We start from the raw sequence: 11,834 nt of genomic DNA, 5'->3' as shown, positions 1-11,834 counted from the left end.
TTTTGTGTTGATATTCCTTAATGATATTAGACTACATTTTTCTCAGCCTTATCTTTGTCTATTTTAAAGATCAAAACCCATTTGTGTATGAGAAAGAAGTAGGAGACAGCTAGATGGCGCAGTCAGGAAGTCCTAAGCTCAAATTTGAACTCAGATGCTTAATAATTGCCTAACTGTGTGACCTGGGCAAGTCACTTAACCCCAGTGCCATAAATATAATTTAAAAAAATAAAAGGAAGTAATCTTCATTAGTAATAATAATGTTTTGGAAAAAATTTATTTAGCATTAAAGATACTTTAAAAGTATTGGTTAGGGCAGCTAGGTGGCACAGTGGATAGAACACAGGCCCTGGACATCAGGACTGACCTGAGTTCAAATCCAGACTCAGATACTTAATAATTACCTAGCTGTGTGGCCTGAGCAAGACACTTAACCCCATTGCCTTGCAAAAACTTAAAAAAAAAAAGGATCTGTTAAATGTACAAAAGAATTTGCTTATGAATTTGTCTAGAGTTCAGGAACTATCTGTAAAGTAGCTCTTTAATGATATTCTACCTGATATCTTCTAAGATTGATCTATTTAGGCTTTTAATTCTTTGCTTTGTTGATTTTGGCATTAATTTTCTCCTCTGTGACTTCTCAACTCTTTGCAATCTGACTCCTGAGTCAACTGAAACTGTCTTTTCCTTCAAGCATCCCATAAATACCAAATGTGATGACCATTTCTCATTCCTTCTTAAATTCTCAGTAGCTCTTGATATTACCAATTACCCTTTTCTGCTCCTTCATCTTAGGGTATTTATGTCATTGCTTCCTAGCTAACTGCTCTTTCTTTGCTGGCTTATCTTCTACATCTTACCCCCAAACTGTGAGTGTCCCCTGAGGCTGTGCATTAGACCTCTTTCTTAACTTCTCTCACAAGAGGACCCCACCAGTACCCAAATGACTTTGATATTTATGCATTCAGGTCTAATTTCTTTCCAAGAGCTCCTGTGTAGTATTTCCTTCTTTTATTGCATCATTCACAGTGGATGTCATAGATACAATTCAAACTCAACAAGTTCAAAACAAACTCATTGTTTTGGCCCACAAGCCCATGACTATTCCAAATTTCTAGTGCATTCCTGAGTACTAACACAGTGATGTCATTTTGATCCTCTTCCAGAATGAAGGACAAGAACCAACAAACCAACTATTCCAAATTTCCCAATTTCCCAATTAACCATCCTGGTTGCCACCAACCTTCCAGCCCATCCTTTGTTATATCTGATTCCCATCTTTCCCCACTCACCATCCTACAACCTTCCAGCCCATCCTTGGCTATATCTGATTCCCATCTTTCCCCACTCACCATCCTACAACCTTCCAGCCCATCCTTGGCTATATCTGATGCCCATCTTTCCCCACTCACCATCCTAGGCTATATCTGACTCCCATCTTCCCCTCACCTCACATATAGGAATTTGTGGCTTATCATTTCTGCCTCTCCGAAGTGTGTGTGTGGGGGGGGGGAGTTGATGTGCTCCCCACTGCCACTTCCAGGCTCTCCCTCCATCTCCATCACTTAGCTCCCCATCCTTTGAGGTTTACTTCATTCATCCCTACCACCCAATCAGAATCTTATTAGCTGTTGCCCACCGACCTCCACCCAAGACTCTCTCCTTTCTTCAATAAGTGACTGTCCTTCCTACTCAACTTGAACATACACTTTAATATTTCTTCAAACCCCTAACTTCTGGTGAGTGGGGAAAGATGGGAGTCAGATATAGCCAAGGATGGGCTGGAAGGCTGGTGGCAACCAGCGAGCTCCTTCTCAGGAGATACCCGTCCATCCCAGCTCTGCCACACGTGCCCATTTGATCCTGCTGTCAGCCCACAAAGGCACCATTTCCATGTGCACAAACACGACATTGCCCTGCCCTCCCTGCCCGCAGAGGCACTCTCGAGTCCTTTAACACCATCTGGTATCACTAACAAGACCAAACGTAAAACCCTCTATTTAACCCCAGTGCCATAAATATAATAATAATCTCCCTAGTTCTGTGAGTTTTCACTTTTCAAACTTCCCTCCTCAGATTAGCTCCTGACTGTCTTGGCTGTCTTCAGCTACAGACCCACCTTCCACAGAAAGCCTTTTCTCATCCCTCTTAATTAACCTCCCTTTCCTGTTTAAAACTCTATTTTTAAGAAAAGTCCCCCGTCCCCAAAAAGGAACCTTGGAGAATGCGGGCATCGATCCCGCTACCTCTCGCATGCTAAGCGAGCGCTCTACCATTTGAGCTAATTCCCCTCCCTGAGAGGCCGGAAAACCGAGGCCAACTTGAGAGGCTCAGTGCTGTCCGGCAGGCGTGCTCGCCGGGCGGGGGCCGCCGGTGGATCGCAGGCGCGTTCTTGCTGACTCATCCCCCACCTCCCACCTCCCCGGCGCTGACTCACAGCGGGCCAACCCACTCTCAGGGGAAGGCGGGGGAGAGAGAAAGAGGAGACGAGCGAGGGGGGCAAGTACGCCTCTCTTTCTGCTTTAGAAAGCTTATACCCTAACACCTAATACTTCAATACACACGAAAGAACTAGCAACATGGGATTTAAAGAAGCCGGTAAATGGCAAATATTTAAATCCACAAAGAGCACATTCAGGGAATTCAAAGGAACTGCAATTGACTAGAGGGAGGGACCTGGGACATTGACTAAATCGCTTTCATTTTATGAAAGAAGGCTTTACGGAGGAGGCATAACTTCTTTTAAATTTTTTTCAAGTTTATTTATTTTGAGTTTTACAATTTTCTCCCATTCTTGCTTCCCTCCCCCCACACCCACAGAAGTCTTTACATTGGTTCCATGTTATACATTGATCTCAGTTCAATGTGATGACAGAGAAATCATATCTTTAAGGAAGAAAAAGTATGAGATAGTAAAATTACATAATAAGATAATGCTTTTTTTCCCCCTAATTTGACGGTAATAGTCTTTGGTCTTTGTTCAAAGTCCATAATTCTTTCTCTGGATACTGGTGGTATTTTCCATTGCAGATTGCTCAAAATTGTTCCTGCTTGTTGTGCTAAAGGATTGAGCAAGTCCATCAGGGTTGATCATCGCCCCCATGTTGCTGTTAGGATGTACAAAGTTTTTCTGGTTCTGCTCATCTCCCTCAAAATGCAAATCTTTCCATGCTTCCCTGAATTCCCATCCCTCCTGGTTTCCCATAGTGTTCCATGAGATACATATACCACAGTTTGTTAAGCCATTCCCCAATTGACGGACTTTGATTCAATTTCCAATTTTTTGCCACCACAAACAGGGCTGCTATAAATATTTCTGTACAAGTGATGTTTTTTTACCCTTTTTTATTTTTTTTTGTTTTTACCCTTTTTTTTAACATCAAAGGAGGCAAAATTTCAAACGTGATTTAAATAAAAGAAAGTAAAGGGATGGTTGGCACCTGCTAGTCAGTGGAGGCAGATAGAAGTTAACCTGATTTATTCAAAAGATCCTTAAATATGAAAAACACTTTTTTCATTTTATACATCAGGAAACTGAGATCCAGAAATGGTTTTCCTAATGTAACAATAATAGTAAGATTGTGGTAATGTTTTTCATGATTACCCATTTTAAACCTATATCAAATAACTTATTTTCTCAGTGAAGGGGTATACGGTGAGATGAAGGGAGAGAATTCAGAATTCAAGATTTTAAAAGTGAATGCTGAAACTTGTTTTTGTATGTAACAGGAAAAATAAAATAAAGAACTATATCTTTAAAAAAAATAGTAAATCAGAGAACTGAATTTCAGATGCATTCTTCAAACTCCAAATCCACTGTCCTTTTCACTTTATCATTCCTCAAATTCTTTATCAATTTTACCCCACCCCCACTCCTAGCTATGAAAGCCCAGAAAGTTGAGTTCCAGAGTGGCAGCCTCTTTGCCTTTATCAGTAGCTGCTCCATTGCTAGAACCTTGTTCATTGGAGGTGTCACAGATTCTTTGATCCTGGAATCCTTGAGAAAAGTATGAATATAGAAGTGGAAAGAGCCCTGGATTTTCCAACAGATAGACTTGGTCTTATGTGCTGGTTTAAGATAACCTGTAAAGTAGCAAATCACCTTCCTATGTCATAATTTCCTCATTTATAAAATGAGGGGACTAGATGGCTTCTGAGTTTCATTCCAATTCTATGATTATACAAGGTTTCCCAAAAAACTTGGTGAACTTTAAAGGGTTTTTGTTTTTGTTGTTTTGCTTTGTATGTTTTTTAAACTATTTTAAAACTGCTTTGGGGATGATCTGTGTGTCACTCAAATGACTTTAAATATTTGCTTCTTAAGACAATTGGAATGATAAAGAAGGGGGCAATTCAAGATATGAATGAAAAGCTACCACCCCAGTTCAGGTCCTCTTTAATTTTTGTCTGGATTATTGCAACAGCCTTCAAATTGATTTCCCTGCCTCAGGTCTTTCTCGTTTCCAAACCACGCTTCAAATAGCTGCCATAATGATATTGCTAAAACATAGGTTGGACACAGTTACTCCCCTGTCCAATAAATTCCAGTGATTCCTTATTGCCTCTAGGATCAAATACAATGATGCACACTATTGTTTAGCATTTAAGGGAGCCCTTTACAACATGTTTTGAGCATGTATTTCTACATTTACTATACGTGACTTTCCTTCACACATTTGAATCCAAATAGACCTCACACTCAAGACCAGATTTACTCTCCTAAATAACATGTTTGCTTTCAGTTAGTTGATATCACCTCAATATCACTCAAACCTCTATCGACTTAGCTAATCTTTTAACAATTAAGCAATTAAAGTCAATTGGCTTTTTTTGAAGCAATATTTAAGATATAGAAAGAGCCAAAAGGAAAAATAATATCCTCCTGAACCAGGACATACTTTCCCAGAGAATGCCCTTGATGAAGGAGAAAATGTAGCCAGCTAAAGGTTAGGGAAGAACATGAAAGAATTCACATAAAGGAACAACTCTGGTCCTGAAAGAACTTTAGGTACAAAAAAGATTTAAATATTGTTGTGAGCTAAAGGGAAAGAAAGACTAAGGGGCAGGAAACCATTGATCCCAAAGCAGAGAAGGAAGCTAAAGGAAAGATCAACCTAGACCTAAACTTCCATAAGAGGATGAGCAGGTTTAGGAGAGGTATAGGAGTTAGAGAGAGAGAATAGCCACCTGGGAAATTAGCTCCCCAAGAGCAGGCTTCTCCAAAGAAGGACAAGCCATTAGAGGATAAGTAGAAAAGAAAAGCATAGAGTGGGGTAGGGGATCACACTACCCCAGAGTGGGTTAGCTTCACTGGAAGACAAGCTACTCAATTGAGGAGTGAGCTTTTAAAGAGAACCTAGGATGAGTAGGTGGGGGTAAGTAGCTCAGAATGCAGCAAAAGATGAGGTAATGACAGATAAATCAAAGACTTAATCCCTTCAACCTAAGGCAGGGATCCATTGTTTTATTGTTAGGGACTTGTCCTTTGCCTGGGGGGGTAGGGATTTACTGAGTCCTAGCCAAGGAGGGGCTAGGTTTTACTAAAAGTTCATTGACCTCATCTCATAGCTTGGACTATGAGATTTAGGGGGAAGGGAGTGGAAGGTCAGCATCAATGGAAGGTATATGGTCAGTGCCAGGGAACCAATTAACATATCCCATACTTCATCTTCAAAATCAATTTAACTTGCTACCAACATTCAAAGCCCCCAAAATTTAATTCTGGGTCTGGCATAGTCCTAGGACTTGAAGTTTTGATGCAGGGAAAGATAAAGAGAATTGTGAACTAATGGAAACAAAGTTTGTAATCTTAAAATCTTGTCAAATTGGGTGGAGATTCCCATTCTTGAGATGTAAATTGACTACCATTGATTCATTGTTTAATGTAGAATTTGTTTGTTAGACTTCACCCTCTACCTAATTCCAACTCCAATTAGGGGAAGGGAATCCACCTTTTGCCCTTTGAATAAAAATCATAAAAATCAGAGTTGTAAGTCCACTCACAGTCTTCTCTGATTCCATAACCCAGTCAGCACTACTTGACTGCTCTTTTGTCTCTATCTCTCTTTACCTACCATTTTCTTATATGCTGTAACTTCTTTTAATAAATTTTTATTTTCTTTCCACCCTTGCTTTCCAGAGTCTGAATAATGATTCCTCATAGGCAGAACTGAACTCAAGTAGCCAGAGGTTACATAACCATCCTAATCAGACTCCTGAACCTATTATTTCTCCCTAGTCTCTTTTTCTGAATCTTCATCCAGGTCACATTTGCTAAAGATTGGTGTTCACCAAGACCCTATCTTGGGCCCCCACTTCTCTCTCTCTAATCTAGATATCATTTCACTTGATGATCTCAACAGCTTCCATATAATTGAATCATCATCTCTATGCTGATGACTCTGAAATCTTCTTATCCAAGCCTAATTTTCAGGCTCAAACCTTCATTTACTTATTGGATATCTCATACTGGAAGACTCATAGACATCTTAAACTCAGCATGTCAAATATCTTTCCCCTCAAACCCTCTCTTCTTATCTTTTCTGCTACCATCAAGAGAACCATCATTCTCCCAGTCTCAAAACCTGATTTCTTATTCTTTCCCCCCATAACCAATCTGCTGCCAAGTTCTATCAGTTTTATCTCAGTGAACAATGAGAGTCATTGTCATCCCCTTACAGCTAATATATTGTGACAGCCTTCTCTTTGGCCTCCCTACTTGAGTCTCTTCCCCTTTTCAGTCTATCTACTCATCTGTTAAATTGGTCTTCCTATAGCATAGGGTTGACCATATCAACCCAATTACCCTTCCATAAACTTCTTCTCTTATCTCTTACAGAATCACATATAAAGTCCTCTGGCATTCAAAACCCTTCATGACTTGGTCCTCTGAACTTTACATTCTTAACAACTTACTTTCCTCTGCCCCAAACTCTATAAATCAATGACAGTGGACTTCTTGATGATGCTCAGACAAGACACTTTATCTTCTAACTATGCATTTTTATTTTCAAGTCTTAAATTCTCTCATTCATCATTTTTAATTCCTGACTTTCCTGCTTTCCTTTAAGTCCCAACTAAAATTCTACCTTCTTACAAGATTTTCCCAAATGTCTTGATACCAATGCCTTCCCTCTATTAATTTTCTCTGCGTGTGCATGTATGTATGTTTGTGTGTATGTATGTGTATATATTATATACATGTTCAAAACCACTATATGGACCTTCATAAAATATACATACATATATGTGTATCTATACATACATACATACATATAGATAGAGATATTTGTACATGATTGTGCCAGACTTAATAGGGACTTTGATATATGCTTGTTGACTTGATTCAACTTGACTTACCATTAACTCCCTTAGACTTTAAGCTACAAAGAATGTGCTGATCCGCTGATTCCCTATGTTGATGAAAACATATTTATCCTTTGCAGCTAGATGCTTCAGAGGGTAGAACACCAGTTCTGAAGTCAGGAGGGCCCAAGTTCAAATTCTGCCTCAGATACTTACTAATTGTGTGACCTGATTGCCTTGAATCCAGGGTCATTTCCGGTCTTTCTGATTCATATCTGGTCACTGGACTCAAATGGGTCTGGAGTAGAAAATGAAGAACAGCATCTCCCCATCCCCACTTAAATCCAATTCATTTGTAAGTCATGGGATCACCTCCCTGATGTCATGGTCTTCTTTGAAAATGAAGGATGGGGGGTAGCTAGGTGGCACAGTGGATAGAGCACTGGCCCTGGAGTCAGGAGTACCTGAGTTCAAATCCAGCCTCATACACTTCATAATTACCTAGCAGTGTGGTCCTAGGCAAATCACTTAATCACATTGCCTTGCAAAAACTAAAAAAAAAAAAAAAAGGATAAACATCATCGTATATCAATCAGGGGGGAAAAAACATGTATTTTATACATTAGGGATAGGAACTGGACCAGTGCTGGGATTCAACCAGTTTACACTGGTTCAGTAGAGATAATACTTAATTTTTTGTTGAGTTCCATGAACCAATTGTTAAGATGGTACTTTACCCACTAAGCCACCTAGCTGCCCCAAAGACTTCTATTCTAATTGGACTTCTGACAAGCTCTGGCTATTTGAGCCTGGGCAATACATTCCTTACTCTTTTTTTTAACATTCATCTTTGCAACAGTGTTTTCTAAATGCCTGTAGTAATAATGTTCATTCCAACCATAGGTGAAAAAAAAATGGAACTATGCTTGTAATATTTATTTATTCATCTCTTAAAACTCATTAGTACCTTTGGTGAAATACTACATTTTTGAAATACTTCATTTTTGTTACTTAAATAAACAAACATATAATCTAAAGAGAAAGTGACAACTAGGGGTGAGAAGTTGTCATTGGTTTCCACTTTGTGTTAAGCCCCAAATCCCCTAAGTATGAGTGCACCAGTGTTTCCTGAACAGTGAAAGCAATAGGAAGCTGGAATATGATGAACCAATAGAAATATAGTTTTCAAGTGTTATCTTATTGCCCATTTCAGAAGCCATGGAAGTAGAAGAAAAAAAGAATTAGAATAGGTAGAATGAGTTTTGGGTCTGCATATGTTCCAACATTGGCTGCTGTGGGCATGTGACACTTTTGCTCCATAAGCATACATTTGCTTACTTTTGTAAGCTTCTTTTATTGTTCTTGAATATTAAATGCATGAAATATTAAACTGCCTTTTGTATATCTTTTTCTATACTTAAATTGGTCATTAGGGAAAAGAACCAGTTGTTTATTTATTTGATTCTCACCACTGAACTGGACCTGTGATTTTGTTGGTATAAGGAATTTCCAGGTAAGGAAATTCTATCAATGCTGTTGGCACTTCTACAACTTTGTTAAGAAGTTAAGCATCTTGCTCAAAGTCACACATGTCAGCAAATATTGCAGCAAGATTCCAGATCTTCCAGATTTGAAAGCAATCTTTGTATCTACAATCATATAACTTCTTTAGAATGCAGTCTTTGAGGAAAGAGCTGCCACTTTTTTGTTAGTATCCACAACCCTGGCTCATGGGATATGCTTCATAAATACTTGATCAGATGAGTCAATGAGTGAAAAACTATCCCAAGCCTGATGAGGAAACAGCTAGTTAAGGAAAGTGAAAAATAGCTAAAGTGAAAAAGTAGCATTATGAAAGGCAAAGTCTGCTCTCCAGAGTTGTAAACAAACCCTGCTAGGAACCAGTAAAACAGGTTTCATTTGGTTCTTCCTCTTTTCAAAAAGGGATGTATTGACTGAAGAAGAGGAGTGCTCATTTACATTGTAGGAGGTCATGACCACGATCTCTAGGATTTTTCTTTTTGCTCTCCAGTTCTTTGATATTAAATAGGTAGCTTTCTTTAGATCTCCTTTTCCTGAGGCAAGGCACGTCAGAGGAGATAGGGACCCTCAAAGACCGATAGTCTGGTTGGACCTCTGGCAAGCTCTGGCTATTTGATCCTGGGCAAGTTCTATTAACTGAGATCCCTGAAGGTTGGCAGAAAAGGATGAAGAGCAACAGAGGATCTAATTGCACACTGTCTGACTTCTCTAGAAACTCAGCCAGCACATTAGCACCAAGCCAATCATAGAAGTTCATTCTCTCCGTTTCAAAGATTAACCTACAATATGAGTCCAGTCCTGCGGGGCCTATGTTAAAGAGTCAATAGCCTCCAATTCAGAAGTATATTTGAGGGCCAGCTAGGCGGCTCAGTGGACAGGGCCTGGAGTCAGCCACTTGACACTATCTGTGTGACCTTGGGCAAGTCACTCAACCCTATTGCCCCACCAAAAATGAAAGGATAGGGGCAGCTAGGTGGCCGTGGATGAAGCACCGGTCCAGGAGTCTGGTGCACCTCAAACACATAATAGAGACCCTGGGCAAGTCATTTAACCCCATTGCCTTAAATAAATTTTAAAAAATTTTGAAAAATGAAAGGATATTTGAGTCAACCGAGAGGCTTGCTATTCATTTACAAAGAGCACAAATGAGCATGAGACCATTCATTCTTGCTTTCTATCTTTAAGTCTTGAGTTGTTTCTTAATTGGGTCCAACCGGCAAACAAGGCTTTCAGATTAAAGATTAAAAAGAAGAATATGCGTCTACCTGGTTTTACACTTAAATATTGGAATGAACAGAAGAAACTCGTATTCTGCTTTTGGGAAGGATGCAAAAGTGAAAAGTACAAGTAGCGCTTTTTCTCTTCCCATTCCCCTCCCCTCCCCTCCCCTCCCCTCCCCTCCCCTCCCCGGGCTCCGAGGAGGGAGGGAGGGAGGGGAGCGCTGGGTCGCGGCATGAGTCAGCAAGAACGCATCTGCGCTCGGCCGGTCCTGCTTCGCAAGGCCCCCGCTGGGCGGCAGCGAGGCGCTCAAGTTGGCCTCGGTTTCTTTCACTTGCGGGGAGGGGAATTAGCTCAAATGGTAGAGCGCTCGCTTAGCATGCGAGAGGTAGCGGGATCGATGCCCGCATTCTCCAGCTGTTTTGTGGGGAAATTGGATTAAAAGACAATAAATGCGGTTATCTCCCTCGCAGAAACGTTCCTGGCTAGGGCGCCTTTTTGTGCTTCCCTTCACACACAGCCAAGTTTCCGTTTTTCTTTCGGGGCTCAACTCCCCAAAGCAGGCCCGTCCCCACTGACCTGCTCCCGAGCCGCCCTCAGAACTAACAAGTCCTGCCTGCCTTGGGATGGACAATCCAGAGGGAGCTATGGAGCCTGGATAATGCTTTTCGCTTTTTAACATTTGTTTTACTTTTTTCTTCATCCCCCCCCCCCCCCCATTTTGTTCTGTTGTGATTCTTCTCTCACAACGTGATTAACTTGGAAATATGTGCAACATGGTTGTTCATCTAGAACCTATTTCAGATCATTCTGTGTGTAAGGGGACGGGGGAGAGGGGGTGAAGGGTGAAATTTGCGCACTTGCACCCTCCAACAGGGTGGGTCGAGATGTTCTCCACATCCTCACCTGGGGTTTGGGGAAAGGCAAGGAAGATGGCAACAAGCATTTTATTAAGTATGTCATCTGGGAAGCACTTTATACACATTGACTTTTATTGGAGGAGTCAACACAAGATTGGTTGCAGAAGTGAAAGGAAGCAGGTACAGGGTAAGCTCACTTTCTTTCTTTCTTTCCCAGGTACTAGAAAAATGATTGAGTCAGTATTCCATGAGGGGAGAGGGTTACTAAGAAAATTTCCTTCTACACCCTCCCAGACACCCCCCTGTTCTAAGTGGGCAAATGATAAGATCCATCAGTCTAACTAGAAGATGCTTACTAGTACCATACACTTCACTGAGTACTGCAAAACAGGTCCAGGACGGGCCATCTCCCAAATTATCAAAATCCCTTTGAATCATTTCTCCTCACCCTCTATTTATTTCCTCTTCACTCCCTTCCCCCATTCCTACTGAACCTGTTCCTTATCCTCAAAAGCTAGCTCTCTCATTTTCTCCCAGTCCGCTATTGGATTGATTTCACAGAATCATAGAAAAAAAAGAAATTTTTCATTTTACAATAGAATAAACTCAAACCTAAAGAAATTACGGACAATTCAACAGTTGATTAGTAGTCAAAATCAAGATTAAAACTCTTCCTTCTAAATAGTAATGATGACAACTCACATTTTTATATGCAGCAACTTCATTTTTTATAAGGGATAATAATATTATGTAATATATAGGGTAGAATTATATAGGATATATTGTAAAAGGCTCATAAATACTTAGTCCAGAGTGATTAAAACGTTTTTTATTAAGACATCTTAACAAAAGGCATACCTCTCTCAAGGGGAGGGGGCCCCAAAATCCCAAAATGCTAGATATTATAGG

The 11,834-nt window shown here is 40.3% G+C and overlaps 2 non-coding genes across 2 annotated transcripts; one reads left to right on the top strand and one right to left on the bottom strand.

Moving 5' to 3' along the window:
- Positions 1–2,218: 2,218 nt before the first annotated feature.
- Positions 2,219–2,291, bottom strand: TRNAA-AGC (transfer RNA alanine (anticodon AGC)). Its single transcript has one exon. It is a non-coding gene; the product is annotated as a tRNA-Ala (tRNA).
- An 8,117-nt stretch (positions 2,292–10,408) lies between these two features.
- Positions 10,409–10,481, top strand: TRNAA-AGC (transfer RNA alanine (anticodon AGC)). The gene has a single exon. It is a non-coding gene; the product is annotated as a tRNA-Ala (tRNA).
- Positions 10,482–11,834: the final 1,353 nt, after the last annotated feature.

This window comes from Macrotis lagotis, chromosome X (genome assembly GCF_037893015.1).
Source record: "Macrotis lagotis isolate mMagLag1 chromosome X, bilby.v1.9.chrom.fasta, whole genome shotgun sequence".
In the NCBI taxonomy this organism is placed as follows: Eukaryota; Metazoa; Chordata; class Mammalia; order Peramelemorphia; family Peramelidae; genus Macrotis; species Macrotis lagotis.
The sequence above is the reverse complement of the archived record's forward strand: the minus strand, read 5'-3'. Positions and strand labels throughout refer to the sequence as shown.